The sequence below is a fragment of the Myxocyprinus asiaticus genome, chromosome 47 (genome assembly GCF_019703515.2).
Source record: "Myxocyprinus asiaticus isolate MX2 ecotype Aquarium Trade chromosome 47, UBuf_Myxa_2, whole genome shotgun sequence".
NCBI classification, from domain to species: Eukaryota; Metazoa; Chordata; class Actinopteri; order Cypriniformes; family Catostomidae; genus Myxocyprinus; species Myxocyprinus asiaticus.
The window spans coordinates 5,272,345-5,289,035 of NC_059390.1; the positions used below are offsets into that span (position 1 = coordinate 5,272,345).

A 16,691-nucleotide genomic window follows, 5' to 3' on the forward strand; every position below is an offset into this window, starting at 1 on the left:
GTTAAAAAATTTTAATTTCTTGCGTTTATGACATTTTATATGGTCTGTTAATAAATATTAGCTTAAGTAATATTTCATGTAGTTGATATTTTTTTGTGTGTAAATTAGAGATCCTTGTAATAGTATGGTGATTTACCTTTTTGCGATTGAATGCGAGAACAGCAGCTTCATGATTTGACCACTAGGTGGAGTCACTTCAACCTTATGTGACTTTACATGAAACGTTTGCAGGTACCGCTTTGAAAAGTATTGCATTTTCTAAGGCTGAAATATATACGATGATTATTTGGACATTCGAACATGTCAGTCATGCTTTCATAAATAATGAATTACACTCAAATCATCAAAAAAAAAAAAAAAAAAAAAAAAAAGGAAACTCTTAAATGTTAAGCCTTACGTTATTAAATCAAAGGCCCATATAAAACCTATTGCATTTAAACACAGGATAATATTTAAATGAATGATTAAAATGAAAGTAAATTTGAACAGTTGCTAAATGTTCTGTATCAAGAATTACACTTGGTAAAGGGGAATATATACAGTATATGTGTGTGTGTGTGTGTGTGTGTGTGTGTGTGTGTGTATATATATAGAGGATGTTCCAAGCTTCTTGGAGAATTCAGCACAGTTCTTCTATATGTTTAGGCTGTCTCAGTTGCTTCTGTCTCTTCATGTAATCCCAGACTGACTCTATGTTCAGTGGGGGGCTCTGTGGAGGCAATGCCTGATCTTGATCTACTCTTATTGCACAAAGATGTGTTTTTACAGATTGCATTTGGATCAGTCAAATTGTACAGCAAAATAATGATCTTTTTCAGAACACCTGTAATATTTCTTTGTAAATAGTGTTTAATGGTACTGTTTAATGGATATTCTCATATTGAGATTATTAGATTCATCTATTCGATACTTAAACATTAAAATCTAAATAAATTATTTTATCTTGATTTGCATATTGTGTCATTACTCTTTTAAATATCATTTTAAATTTCATAAAAATTCAGTTAGGATAACTCTCAGAAATAGATTAGAGATTTGTATTGATGGTAATGTCCGTGGAGTGGGTTTGGTCTTGGCGGACTAGATCTGTTTTACGCATGCTGCTGCATTTGGCACAGAAACATGATGCTGCTGAGACAGAAGAGACATGCTGCTGCTACTGTACAAACATCAAGATAATGCCCCTGTAAAGCAGATCTTGGCAGGTGGTGCTGGGGATGTGGAGGTAGAACGCTACACGTAACGGCACTGTTGTAGCCTGATAGCCAGTGTATTGCATGAGGTGAGTACCAGTTTTATATATTTTGACTAGAAGGAAAAAGATTCTGATTGGGTGCGTAGAGAGAGGTGTGCCTGGTCGACCAATCAGCCATGTAGAGTTTCCTAACTGAACTTAATAGTCATTAACTCTAATATGAGCTTAGACTTTGAAGTCATGTAAAAGCAGTTGGTGTCAGAAAAAAAATTAAAAAAAATAAAAATTCTCAGGGTAAAAGAGCTACTTTTACCAAAGACTGCACTGATCTGTTAAAGTCCTAAAGTCCTGTGTCCAGATATTTTTCTTCCACAGTCTTCCCTGCATCTGCATCATAGATTATGGGAAGATGAAGGAGTTTGAGATGTTGTTGACAGAGACGGTCCCAGAGCTGCTGACCTGTAAATAGAGAGCTCAACTGCGAGCACGGGTGATTGTTAAGATTAAAGGGATAGTTCACCCAAAAATGAAAATTCTCTCATGATTTACTCACCCTCTTGGCATCACAGATGTGTATGGCTTTCTTTCTTCTGCAGAGCACAAATTAAGATTTTTAGAAGACTATTTCAGCTCTGTAGGTCCTCACAATGCAAGTGAATAGGTGCCAAACATTTTAAGATCAAAAATCCACATAAAGGGAGCATAGAAGTAATCCATATGACTCCAGTGATTTAATCCATATCTTCAAAAGTAATATGATAGGTGTGGGTGAGAAACAGATAAATATTTTTTTTTTTATCATAAATTCTTCTCCCTGCCCAGTAGGGTGCAATATGCACAAAAAATGTGAATCACCAAAAACAGAAGAAGGAGAATGTAGTGAAATGTGAAGTGGAGATTGACTGAGCAGGGAGGAGAATTTCTAGTAAAAAAGGACATAAATATTGATCTGTTTCTCACCCACACCTATCACAACATGTCTGAAGATATGGATTTAACCACCAGAGTTGTCTGGAGAACTTTTATGTTGCCTTTATGTGGATTGTGGAGCTTCAAAATTTTGGCACCCATTCACTTGCATTGTATGGACCAAAAGAGCTGAAATATTCTTCTAAAAAATTTTATTTGCGTTCAGCAGAAGAAAGAAAGTCATACACAACTGGGATGGCATGAGTAAATGATGAGATAATTTTAATTTTTGGGTGAACTAACCCTTTAAGTTAATGAGTTAAGAAAAAAGGCTAGTTTGATTAAATTTGATAGATTAGTTATTAGCTAAACATAAAAGCCTAGGATAACCTTCAGTTTTGCACAGGCAAGCACCACTCAAATTTTCTTCCCAAAATGTAAAAATCTAGTTGTAATTGCGATCTGGCATTATAAAATGCCATCAAATCTCAGAAAAATTGCTTTAGTACTTTAGTAAGAGGTTTGATATATCAGCTGTACACAGATGCCTTTATAATTGAAGCATTTTTTGACCGTATCTGCATGTTGTTCAAGAGAATTTTACAGCTGTAATTTATTCATTTGTATATTTTTGTTCTGCAGAAAGCAAAACATGTTTACTGAGGAACATTCCATCACTTTTGAGGGAACTTTTCTAATATGAGAACAGTCTCATACACTGCACATGTTTGGGCTTTTGGCATGTAGTTAAATATTGTCCAAAAACACAAGGATTCAATTGGTATTCCACTCCAGTTTCTGTGCACCTAACCTAACACTTGGTCTCCTCTGGATGTGGACAGAGAATCGAAGTTATAGTGATGACCAACCTTGACAAGTATTACATTGACTACTAATGGTGTCTTTTCGATGGTTCACCGTTCAGCACTGGACATCTTCATTCGCTTTACATCTATTTATCCCCTTTCCTCACTTTCTGCTGACCTGTTGCCTCAGTGTGTCAGCAGGGATCATGTGTCTCTTTACTCTTGTCCTTCAGTTCCTGAAATATCCTACTACAGTGCTTGAAGCTTTGCTTCAGCTCCTGCAGGTCTCTTTGAACTTGACTCCAGGATGTCAAGTTTGGACAGTTGCCAGTCAGTTGAGGCCAGATGTCCCTGATCTTTCTCTGTGATGCCTGAACATTCACAGTTCATTGGGTTTGTGTTGCTGTATTTCTCTACTTTATACTCTTTCATAGCTTCCTGCCACGCCATCTCAAAATAAGAATCTATGAATGCCTCCAGTTCCTCAATGTTATTGTCACCCCATTGGTCAGTTAAATCCTGCAGGATTCCTGATTGGATAAAATCCACAAAGACTCTCTCTTTGGCAGTTTGACCTGTGTAAGGTGTCCTTGTCTGATACTGTGAAAAGAATGGCTCACAAAACCTTCCCTCCAGTTGTCCATTCCTCAACATTCGTAATTCATTCCTTGATTGCTCAGCTGGTGAAAAATTAAACACAGCAAAAGGTTTTTATTTTTTTATTTTATTTATTTATTTTTATTCAAACAAATCCACCATGGTTCATTTGGATGAGACCATTCAGAGGTGTTGAGCACCACTACCAGTCTTTGGTGATTGTTTCTGGGCAATGAGTTCCTAGATAATCTGACACTTCTACAGGTCAGTTCTTGATTTTCACTGTGTGAGACACTGGAGTCTGTGTTGGTAATTCTCGAATCACACGAAGTCGAAGGGGGTGAATGTCCAGAGAACCCAATCTTTTTATGCTCTCCTGGAACGTCAGTATCACCTGTTACAAAAAGAATAACAAACACTGAAACATATAGGGTTGGGAACCCTTTTTTTGCCAGAACTGAATGCTTTTCATGACTTTCTGTTCTATCAACAGTTCTTGGAGGTGCATTCTTCAGCTGATGTAGACGGAACACAATGCAAAAATACAAAAGACAGTGTTTCCTGCTCTGCCATTCAGTGGCACAGCAACACCGCCATTGAATCAGTAGTATAGCCAGATTCCTGCACAAATTGCTCCGATGAGTAAGTTCTTTTGAATGTACACCACAAAATTCCAGTGCTACCTCCTGGACAAATGAATCTTATCAGCCTTTTTAGTGAATCAAAAATGTACTGAACCGCAAGTTATCCAATTCATCATGTCCAACTCGAAACTGTTACTGTGTTATGTGTAGGCTACTTAAAGCTTGTGAGACTTAACTCAGAGTAATTACTGGATGGTTGTTGATATGACAATGTGTATTTAAAGATACATATTACGAGTTTGGTTGTAATTAATGGTATTTTACATAAAATGATTTAATTAAAATAGATTTAAAAAGGTTAAAAGGTTTGTGGAAACACCTTTTGCAAGAATCTGTTCTAATATTAAAATATGAAATAATCTCATCACTTGTTGCCGTGAATCCAATAAGAATTGCATTTCTTATTTCCAAATATTTCTTCCTCAAATGTACTCGTAATCGTTATTGCAACCGCTAAGGAACTGGAATCTATAAGAGGATTCTGTACCGGAATTGTTAAATTCCTTACAATTCCCATTCCTACAGAAACAGTAAACATCATTACAAAATTAAACATCCATAATATTTAAAAATTAAACAGTATGAAATCAAAAAGTCAACCGATATTGGATTTTGCCAAAACTAATAACTAAGGTGGTGGAAAAGGCAGATTAACTGATTAATGAATGATACAAAAATTTCATAGTCTTTCCCTACTATGAACAGCACAGACATTGAGGCTCCAACATTAATAAAATCCACTAAATCCTCTAATGGATGAATTATGGCTGAGATTAAATCATATTTGTGCTAAATTGTGCAAAATAAGGTTGATAATGCTTAGATAAATAGTTTCTCTTTTTGTAGACTGAAGTTTCTTTTTATGGCCATCTCTGCCAAGGTCAGGGAGGAAAAGGGAGGCAGAGAACTGTGTCTTATCAGAGGACACAGCTGAAGAATGAAAAACATCTTATTATTATAGAATGTGCTGAGGAAGACTAGTGTGGATGAAGAATAGAGCTTTTCAGGACAGGAACCTGTCCTTGTAAGGTGAAGAATGATAGGAGGTTCTATGGTAATTACTTTTTATATTTAGCCAATCATTTAATTGATTCTTTGTCTTCTGAAAATTGAATATGCATGATTGTGTTGGATAAATATTCTGTATTTTGGAACTAACCCTTGTAGCTCTCTGAGGTATACTTTGGTAGTAGGAGAGGCTACCCGGGCTCGTGAGTAAGAATAAAGATTTTCTTTACTTAAGCTTTACCACTGAAGTGGACTCATTCATTTTACAGGTGAAATTCCACCACAATAACCCACCATGATGGATGTTTGTAGAGCTGCTTACTGGGGATATTTGTTCTTCCCCAATCTGTACCCTTCCATCTAATTGCGATTCATCATTTAACAAAGGTTGCTCAATGTTCTCTTGATTTACTGCACTGTTTAGCATCTGCTCTAAAATCATCTCTTCTATTTTCTGTATCAGCTCTGCGACCTAAGTGCCATTGTCTTTGATCTTGTTATTGAAAATATGTTATCTGTTTCCACATTTCTCCACCAGCGCTTGCAGTGCATCTCCTTCATGTTCAGTGTACTGCTCTACACTGACTTCACCAAGCCAGTCTCCATTTGTGAACAACACAATGGTGCAGCTCCATGCTTTCCCTCCCTGAGCACGCTGATGGTCCTCAGCTGTTGTCAAGCTCCTTAACGAAAATGTGGAGCTGGCATTAACTACCAGCAGTAGGGTGCAGATCCCACTAGTCAACCCAGAAACCCAGAAGTCCTTGAGAAGTTCCCTGCTGAACTCTGTAGTATCTGGACACTCTGTGGTCCAGCCTGTTGTGTCCACAACTTCAACGGTTTTTCATTGAATGTAATAGTACCTCTCATGGGTTTTTGGCTGTCATTCTCTAGTCCCTCATTACCCAAAATGCACCTGGCATAAGAGGTCTTGCCAGAGTTTTTACCACCCAGCAGTATGAATCGTAGGGATGCGGGCAGCTGTACCTGTTCTGTTCAAATGAAGCACGAAAATTGTTACAATTTGTCAAAACGTGTATGACAACAATTGAATAATAAATCCTATAGGGTTATTCCATGTCAAATCAACCAAATTTCAGAGACTTCCCTGTCTGGAATTTTTGATTTGTTAATACTTTTTCTGAAGAAAGATAAACATAAATGATGATGAAATCCAACATTTTAAATGCATGTATCAATGAGTAACCCATTATTTTGTAGAGGGGGGTCAAATTTAACATTTCTGAAGTGTGATTTTGGAGCAATACTACAGGGAAAATAAATAACTGCAGAAAGGAGGTAGCATGATTATTGTATTTTTACACAGAGATAGGTCTGTTGCTAATATCAGTTGACTTCAGCACCCCGTGTTGCATTATATGCCAATAATGTTTCCAAAGTTGTAGTTCCTATAACTCAAGAACTATTAAAGATATTTTAATATACTTCTAGTTTCTGGTTCAGAACAAACTTTGCTTTTTGTACCTGAAAAGGCCCTATATGGTTAAATCCCAGATATAATGGGCTCTCAATGTGGCTCCATCTGTAAATTATTAACTCTTACCCATTTTCAATGTTCGAAAACCTAATGTGGGTCACATGGTATGAAGCTAATTTTTCTTGTCCTACAAAACAAAGGTCTGGAGTACAAATAATGTTGAAACTAGAAATGTACCTTTATTTTATAACATAAAAACTCGATTTTCGAGATTTGAGATTAATATATATATATATATATAAATTACATGAGGCTTTTCAGTTAGCGCAATACTTATATGTAAATTCTGGATATCAGAAATGAGCATCTACATAGCTCTGGAATGCATCATTAGGGGTCCAAGCACCAAAGGTGCTGAAACCCAATAGTGATTTTCTTATGCTTTTTCTGACCTAAAAGTGTCTGGGTGACAGAGAACATAAATTGTTTGATGATCCCAAATCCTTGTCTGAAAGTCTTAAAAAGTTTAATAAGAAAATACAAAAGCAAGAAAGAGAGAGAGAGCAACTTAAAGCCGATTAAAGGCCTTGTGTGGGTTTGTTTACATTCAAATTTTTGGACGAAATCTGAATATTTTTTTTTAAGTCTTTCTAGCAAGTCAGTCCACTGTCAGCCATCTTTGGAACACTCTCGGGAGTCTATTTCCAGTCATGCCAGTGCAGCTCCCATCTACTTGAATGGAGGAACACTGAAATCTCAAAAACGGTTGGTCAAGATTACGATCAAAGAACATATTTCAAATCAGCAATAAAATTTGATAATATTGGAATAATAAATTGTGCTTCTTTACCTCAGATTACATTAAAACACCCAATTTTCCCAGATTGTATAGCTAATGCGCATAAGCGTTCTCGAGATGATTGACAGGTGATGTCTGTATCTAAAAGGTGATGGGCTCTTTTACCTGTGTGTCGGGACTACCTTTCTACAACCATTGAGAGTTGGTCGCTAGAGCTTCTTGGTCGGGAGTTTCAATTTCTCCCATTCATTTAAATAGAAGTGGCCCATCTCTGCTAAATAATCTTTGATAGTCGTTGCCCATTTGAACATTCCGTCAATGTAAGTCTATGGGATTTTTGATAGTCCATTGTGTGAAAACCATCATTTCAATCAGTTAGAAAAGTCAAAGCAACCCGATTCAGAACAGTCAGAAGGTCTTTGCCAAGCCAACATAATAAAATGAAATAAATCTAACACATTACAATAAAGTTCTATAAAGTTACATTAGTAAATGCATTAGATATCATGAACTAACAATGAACATACATTTTTTACAGCATTCATTATTTAAAGAATAACTGATGACGGACCATTGAATTATTGAAAAATAATGCCTTGCACCAAGGTTACCACACCTTAAGACATCGTTCAGGGTTTTATTTCAAGACATTTTCTGGTTTTCATCTATTAAAACACTCTTGTGGGTGGAACTACTTTCTTCCACCATGGATTCAGTGTCTTGCTTTGATACAGACCAAGCCTTTGTTGCTAGTTCGAAAACGTCACTTTAGAGCTAGCAACAGACGATAGCGAGGCTTGCGCTAAGGGGCCAAGATGGCGTTCTTCCGAGCGGGCGTATTGTGAGTGCTGTCTTCAGGCAATTCCAAGATTTACAAACTATGCAATATAACACTGATTATTTTCTTTGTTTGACAAGTTAAACAGCTCCACATTATCTTGCAGTGCATTTCGCCAGACTCATATGGGTAAGAAAAGAAATTGAGAAAAGGACCAATTTAAACAAGCCAATATGGCGGCTGAAGAAAGAAAAGATTTTGCCGAACTTTTATGAACTCAGCTGAACCACTTGCAACGCCACTTCTGTGTACTCCGTGAAAAAGTCCTCCAGGAACAAAAGGAAAATTGAAGGCCAATATTGATGAGAAATTTGACACACTCCTTGAGGCTATTGCTGCACTCACATCGAAATGTAATGGCATGTTTCAACGAGTTGAGTCCATAGAAATGATCATGGAAAAAATAGCCACATCTATCACTGCTCTTTCTACCACCTTAAGCAAGTTGTTACTAGAGAGCACATGATTCTCTGATTCAAATTTTTTGGAAAACCCAGCAGGGAGATGTTGTTTTCAGTCATGGTTTAAATCACTCGGCAGGGGTTGCTATTTTCTTTAACAAATTTAAAGGTGATGTGCTGGAAACTATTTGCTCAGAAAATGGGAGCTGGATAATAATGGTTCTCAGCGGGGTCGGACTGGGAAGAGAAGTCTGCCCATTTCAGCTTATCGCGGCCCATTTGGCCCCGTTTCGCAGCCGGCCCATCGGGAAAAGTCCCGGTTCTCCCGATGGCCAGTCCACCCCTGGTTCTCAGATTGGACAACTCTATTTTAATTACTTGCAATGTATATGGATTGAATGTTGGAGCATATAATTTAGAAACATTTAAGAAAATCTGTGAAATATTATCAGATCTAAAAAAGAAATACAAAGAAGGGTATATAACTATGGGTGGTGACTTTAATGAAGCAATTGACCGTTTTCCACCAAAAGTTTTCAATTCAGGACTCTCAGACATATTTTATTTTATAACCGATAATTTACAAGTTATAGATGCATGGAGGTACTTAACCCCCAGTTACTGTGATTACACTTGGAACAAAAACTATCTTTCTTTGAAATCAAGAATATGTTATTGGTTGATTCCTTATGATTTAGTTCAGTTTTTATCTGAAACAAAAATTACCTGTGCCCCTCTATCAGATCACAAAATGATTTCAATTTCTTTTAATGGGAATATGGCTAAAATGATTTGTGGATACTAGAAATTAAATAATAACACGTGGAACAAGTCAGGGAAATGCCAACGAGAAGAGGTCAAGTTTTAAAGAAAAACAAACAAAGGATTAAGGAGATAACAGGGGAATTAAATAATTAAATCAAGGAAAACACACTGTCAGAGGATGGAAAGTCTAAAGTACACAAACTTAGTTTAGAAATGGATAAACTGTACACGGAATTAGCCAAAGGAGCTTTTGTGAGGTCAAGGGCCAAATGGCTAGACGAAGGGGAAAGAAACAGTAATTTTTTTTTTTTCTCTGGAAAGGAGAAATTATACAAGAATGTCTATCTCAGCCTTAAAATAAATTATAACATTTCAAAAAACCCTTCAGATATATGAATCTACACTTCACGCTTTGACAGTGAAAAAAACAAATATTTTTTGCAAACATTTTGTTCCAGTAGTTTCAAATGATTACAGAGATTTATGTGAGGATGACATCTCGAAAACTGAGATTTCTAAAGCTCTTTTTTCTGTGAAAAAAGGTGAATCTCCTGGAACAGATGGGTTAACAGTTTAATTTTATTGTATATTTTGGGAGCTGATAGAAAATACACTATATGGCATGTATAAAGAATGTTTAGAAAATAAGGTAATGAGAACAACCATAAAACAAGGCATCATTAGTTTAATTCTAAAACCGGCTAAAGACCTTATACTAATTGATAATTGGAGACCAATTACTTTATTGAATGTGGACTATAAGATTTTAGCCTTAGTATACGCAAACAGACTGAAAAGTGGTTTATGTAATATAATCAGTGAAACTTAAACTGATTTTATAGCTAAACGTCATATTAGCTAATATTAGGCTTGTACTGGACATTTTGATTATAATCACCTTGTCAACTCTGATGCACTTATTTGTTTCTGGATTTTTATAAGGTATTCAACACAACTGAGCACAATTTTTTGTTACAGTGTTTAAATGCATTTGGTTTTGGAAGTAAATTCATTCAAACTGTTCAAATGTTTTACCAAAGCATTAATAGCTCAATTATATTACAGTCCAATACCTCTAGAAGATTTTTTATCAATAGAGGTGTGAGGCAAGGTTGCCCAATTTCTCCATTTTTGTTTTTGTTAGTTGTGGAACTATTGTCAATAAGTATAGTGCAGAACCCTAATGTTTGCGGTATCTCGTTATTAGGTAAAGAAATAAAAGTTTCACAATTCCCTGATGATACAACTTTATTTTTGTAAGATAAAAACCAAAAAGCAATGCAGTTAATTTAGTTCAAACTTTCTCTGATGCCTCAGGACTCCAGTTAAATATGTCAGAATGTGAAATTCTTTCTCTGCATGGGTCTTCTGAACAATCATTGTTTAACATTCCAGTAAAGGTGTGTATTAACATGTCTGTTAGACAACAGCTTAATTTCAACCAAAAACTTAAGAAAACAAAATAAAGTTTTGATAATTGGTTATGGATAGATCTGTCAATTTTAGGGAGAGTTCTATTATCTAAGGCAGAAGGTTTATCTAGATTTATTTTCCCTGGCCTATCATTATTTGTTTAGGATTCCACTTGCAAAGAAATTAACAGGTTGTTTGTTAATTTATTTTGGAAAAATAAACATCACCATCTTAAAAAAATTGGAATGAGGGTTTGAAATGCTTGATTATGTGGATATTAATAATACTTTCAAGGTCAATTGGATCAAAAAATGCATTGGTGACCCTGAATCGATTTGGATTTTTATCCCTCATAATACATTTAAGGAAGTTGGTGGTCTTAATTTTCTGTTAACTTGTAATTTTTTGCCTGCCAAATTACCCATAAAATTGTCTAGTTTTCATGAGCAAGCACTCTTGGTCTGGAAACTGTGCTTTGTTTTGTTTTTCCAATTAACATTTTTTAATGATCCGTAGATATATAACAAAGAAGAACACAACATATATATACTACATTGAATCAACATTTAATATTTATCCCCCACTATTCCCCCTCCCCAATCACCAACGCCACCCTGACCCCCAACAAAAACCCCTGTGGTTACAAATAAGTATACACACACACACACACACACACAAAAAGTTAACAAAAAAGAAAATATAATAATCATATAGAATCATATAGAGCCCCTCCCCAAGAGACCCCCAAAAACACTAAATAGGAAACTGCTTTGTACACAGTTTTTCTCCTCATAGAATGAAAATGTGGAATAACGAACTGATTACCATTAAGGGCAAATGTATTTTTTTGGAGAAATGGTTAGAATATAGGATCATTTACTTGAGTGATCTTTTTGATTCAACATCTAAAATGTACCCTTATGATTTTTTTTAATGTCTAAGTTTAATTTTCCTATAAAATATAAAGAATTTCTAGCAGTGATCAAAGCTATTCCTTGTGGGCTTATTAATTTAATGCCTAGCCACCTGGCCTATAATAAAGTAGAAAATAAAGACTGTAATTTCCTTGTAAAAGGCAAGGATATATTTGAACAAAGATATTAGACAAGTCTTTCATGATAAAAAGAAAGTAATTCCAAGAGGGAAATTTTATTGGAATTCCATCCTAACGTTAACTGGAGAAAGGTCTGGCTGTTGAGCTACAAATTTTGCATTTCAAATAAAGTGAGAGAAATTAATTTAAAGATCTTACACAAAATTTATCCCACTAATATTTTACTTTCTAAGTTTATGGATATTGGAAAAGAATGCTCTTTTTGTAAAAATATTGAGGAGCCTTTATGTCATTTGTTTTCTGATTGTCAAAGTGTACAGACATTTTGGAAGGACTGTTCTTCTGCTTTGTCTGCGAAAACTAATTTAAAGATAATATACTGACTGTAAAAGACAATGTTTGTTACTATGAACATGATGACAAAATTATAGACAATTTTTCTGACATAATTCTGAATGGCATTTTTTTTATTCTTAAATACCGAATGTCCAAATCTCCTCCATCGTATAAGGCTTTCTGTAATGAACTTGTCTTTTTAATGCAGTCACATAAGGTTATGAAAAATGCAAAAAGTACATCTAAAGTACTATGAATCTGTATTTGGCGTCATGTGAATGCCTTTTTTTTTTTTCTTTTTTTTTTTGTGCCTTTTATTGTAATGTTGCTGGTTATGTTCTTTAATAATAAAAAAAAATTTAAAACGAGGCATGCGCTGCTTTACTGGAGCACTTACTGGAGTAATAAGGTAGTGTTTGTGTGTTTGTTTTTGAGTGATCGAAAGAGAGAAACTCTGAGAGAGATCACTTCTGGGATTACCTTTTTTGTTACAGCTCTCGTCAGCCAAGATGTAAGTTTATGCACTTCTCAGCAGCAGCAAGTGTCGCCATTTTTGTTAATAGCTTCTCTGATGTAAACCTAAACTGTTTTCAACCCCACTGAGATGCAGGTGTGCACTGACATGACGGCTCTGTTTTTCGCTTGCGAGTAAGTGTGTGAGTAATGCGTATATGTATGTGTGTCCATGTGTGTAGGAGTGTGTGAGGGGGGAGGGGGAGTGCAAGGGTGTTTCCCACAGATATTTCAGATAATATAGAAACTGTTGTATTGATCAAGTGTATCTAGCTTTGATACAGCTCAAGCCTTCGTTGCTAGGTCGAAAACGTCACTTTAGAACTAGCAACGGAGGATGCGCTGCTTTTCAGCATTGGAGTAACAAGGTAGTGCGTGTGTGTTCACGAGCACGTATGTATGTGTGTTAGTGTGTGTAAGTGCAGGTGAGGAGCATTAGGGCGCTTTTCAACCGAAATTTAAATAAATGTTGGATATTACAGACATTGTTTGTCATTCTTATCCGATGTACTTAACCAATGTTTTTGTTTTAATTGGTTATTTTGTTGTGGTAGCCTGTTTAGCCCTTTGAAAAAAAATGAAATAGTTTGGTGATATGGAACCGTTATGCGGTCAAGACCTGGAACTACTTCATAGCTGTGCGTTTACTTGAAAAATAATTGCACACCTTAGAACGTCTGTCAACCAATCAGAATCAAACATTCAACAGACCCATAGTATAATCTTGGTTAAAGAAAATGTATAAAAATACAAATACTTATGTCAACATATACTGTACAACTGTCAGTTTTAAACATGTATTAGTAGATGCTGAAATTAACATGAACCAAGAATAATACGTGCTCGAAAAAGTATTGGCCATCGTTAATTCATGTTAACTATGTATAAATACAACCTTATTTATAACAAAAAAAAGTTTAAAAAATATAAACAAAATGTTTGCAATAGAAATAGTAGAGCAACTTATTTTAATAGAGCTATTCATTTGTCAGTGTATTAAATAAATTAATGGTTAGAAACTCAGTATTTCAGTATGTCCAGTTCATGTTTCACCCAAAATTCAAAAGAAAACATTTTTTTTTGTTGCAATTTTTGCATAAACAATTAAGCCTTTTTTAATAATGCAACTAATAAGATTTAGTTGCATTGCGACTTTATTTTCAGTAGAACTTAGCACATTTATCCCCCAAATTCTCATTACCCCATCCGAACATTTACTTTTTTATCGTTTTTTTTTAAGACTCTTATTACTGAAATACAGTATTTTTGTAATTTATGACAGTAACAAATTACTGTAATACAAAGACTTTTAAAAATAAAAATCAATACAACAGATAATAACATTATTATGTATAAATACTTTTACAATTTTACTAATACACTTTTTACCTCATTAAATTAATGAAAATTTGGAGGGAAATGTGTTTAATTGACATGAAAATATTGTCACAGTGCAAAAAAAAAAAGTTTAATGGACCTGAAAATAGACTTCATTTTCTTTAAGCAACATATAACTTCTTTTTTATTTCTTTTTTATTTTGGGGTGAAATATGACCTGGACATGTTCTTGACAGGTGCCTTAATGAACTCACCTTTCAGAGTTGCTCTCTGTTTGTGTATCCTTATCAATCTCTGGTGAGCCTTTAGCTCTACTTTTCTCCTCCTGTCCTCTAATTCCCGTAAAGTCTTGACATCCATTTCAAAATGGTTTCTTTTATTTCCTGCCACCATTTTATCGATTTTCCCCTTCAGTTCCTTTATCTGGGTGGGACTGCAGGTTCCTTGTATATCTAGCACATGAAACCTGCCACCACACTTCTCCAAGAGCCACAGGAGGGGTTTACCTGATGCCTTAACATGTTCTTCAAATTATGTATCACCTGAATGTTTTCCCTTCTTGAACAGCACCAGAGTGTGACTCCAAATCGTCTCTCCAAATAGTGCCAGATGCTCTTCTACAGCTCTCCTATGCTTTTCTATGAACGCAGAGTTTTTTTTCACCACCAGGATAAAAGCACGAGGCCCTGGGAGGCTTAGGGAGATGCTGCGTCTGATTTCTCTCCTTACCAGCTCAGGTTTGTCTCATGCTGAGAAGTCACACCACCAGCCTGGGGTGTTCAACACAGTCACCTGCCGCCCTTGAAATTCAGCTTTTCTTTTCAGACATGTTGCCCGCTCATGGAGGACAAACTGCTCTTGGTTTAAGATAGCATTCCCCACAAAGCTCTTTCCAAAATTCCGGCCCCCAAGAAGGACGATCCTCAACTCGATTGGATGTTGCATATCTCCTTGAATAAGGGACAGATCTGATATACTTTCAAGATTTTAGATCAGAAGACATGACAATAAGCACAGGTCAGATTAATAAGATTAACATAGCAAATATTGACTTCTTTCAAAGTACATATGAAGAAATATTTTCTTCTCAAGTAGCAGCAAATTAATCATTCAAGAAAAAAGACCAGACTGTCACACATGAAGTCAAAATATAACCTTAAATCACACATCTAAATGTGCAAAACTTATTCAAACATACCCAAATATCGCCCAAAGCTGTAAAAATCTATAAACAAACTATTGACAAAGAGGGTGGGTACTTTTTAACAAGAACCTTGAAATGGATGTTCATGATTAGAAAATATTGGTTTAAACTTGTATTAAATTAATTGAATTTGATTACTGATGGGAGAACATTATATAAATGCAAAACAGGTCCAAACTGCAAAAAAACAAATGTAATTAAATACTTATAGGAACTGCAGGTTACAACCTATGCTTGTTATGACATCACAATTGATATTATTCAGTAAAATGGTACTGGTTTTGATAAATTGAAATAAATGTGGTGTGATGTGATGACATCAGATGATTTTATTTATTTTTTTCCTTTTTCTCCCAATTTGGAATGCCCAATTACCAATGTGCTTTTAAGTCCTCATGGTCACGTAGTGATTCGCCTCAGTCTGGGTGGCAGAGGACGAATCCCAGTTGCCTCCGCTTCTGAGACCGTCAACCTGTGCATCTTATCATGTGGCTTGTTGAGTGCGTTGCCACGGAGACATAGCATGTGTGGAGGCTTCACGCTATTCTCTGCGGCATCCATGCTCAACTCACCACATGAACCACCAAAAACGAACCACATTATAGCGACCACGAGGAGGTTACCCCATGTGACTCTACTCTTCCTAGCAATTGGGCCAATTTGGTTGCTTAGGAGACCTGGCTGGAGTCACTCAGCACACCCTGGGATTCAAACTAGCGAACTCCAGGGGTGATAGCCAGCGTCTTTACCACTGAGCTACCCAGGCCCCAACAACAGATGATTAATACTCAAAGGCTCAGAAATACCTGAATATAAATACAGTAACCTGTTGTGTGTGGTCAGGCCTTTTAGTGTGGAACAAATGTGGCCTTAAATGCACACTGTAAAATATAAAATATTAACTTTGGATTTACTATAAAGAACTTGTTCATGTATAATTAATTGTAGTAATCTCAATATATATCTTTAGGTAAGTATAACTCAATGGAATATCTTACTTTGGTTCTGAGAATTTCCTTTAAAGGCCATAATGTGTCCTGCAGGTGTTTTTATTCCAGTGATCAAATTATCGGTGGGTCAGGAGATTAAACAGCCCTATTTTTTGTATTTATTTTACAGAGTATTATTGCAATTTTCCCTCCAGTGGAAGCGGACAGCTCTGAGTGTAATGTATACTCACTGTTAGGTGTGTTTTGGAACAATGTGTCACCCCATTCCACGGGTCCAAAGTAACAGTCCACTGTAATCCACTGTAATAAACCATTCCCTAAAGTGACACTCCCTCAATAATACAAGCACTACATGTCAATAAACAGAACAGAATCATATACTTCTGTGGTTATGATAAGTTTCTGTTTACTCAGAACTCTCACCAAGATTTTTCTTGGAACCCAGAAGGGGTAAGACCACGTACAGTAAAACAAGATTGGCAT

At 35.8% G+C, this 16,691-nt stretch overlaps 1 pseudogene; it reads right to left on the reverse strand.

Annotated features, from left to right (window-relative positions):
* Positions 1-3,159: 3,159 nt before the first annotated feature.
* On the reverse strand, positions 3,160-16,287 carry LOC127436571 (GTPase IMAP family member 7-like; annotated as a pseudogene).
* Positions 16,288-16,691: the final 404 nt, after the last annotated feature.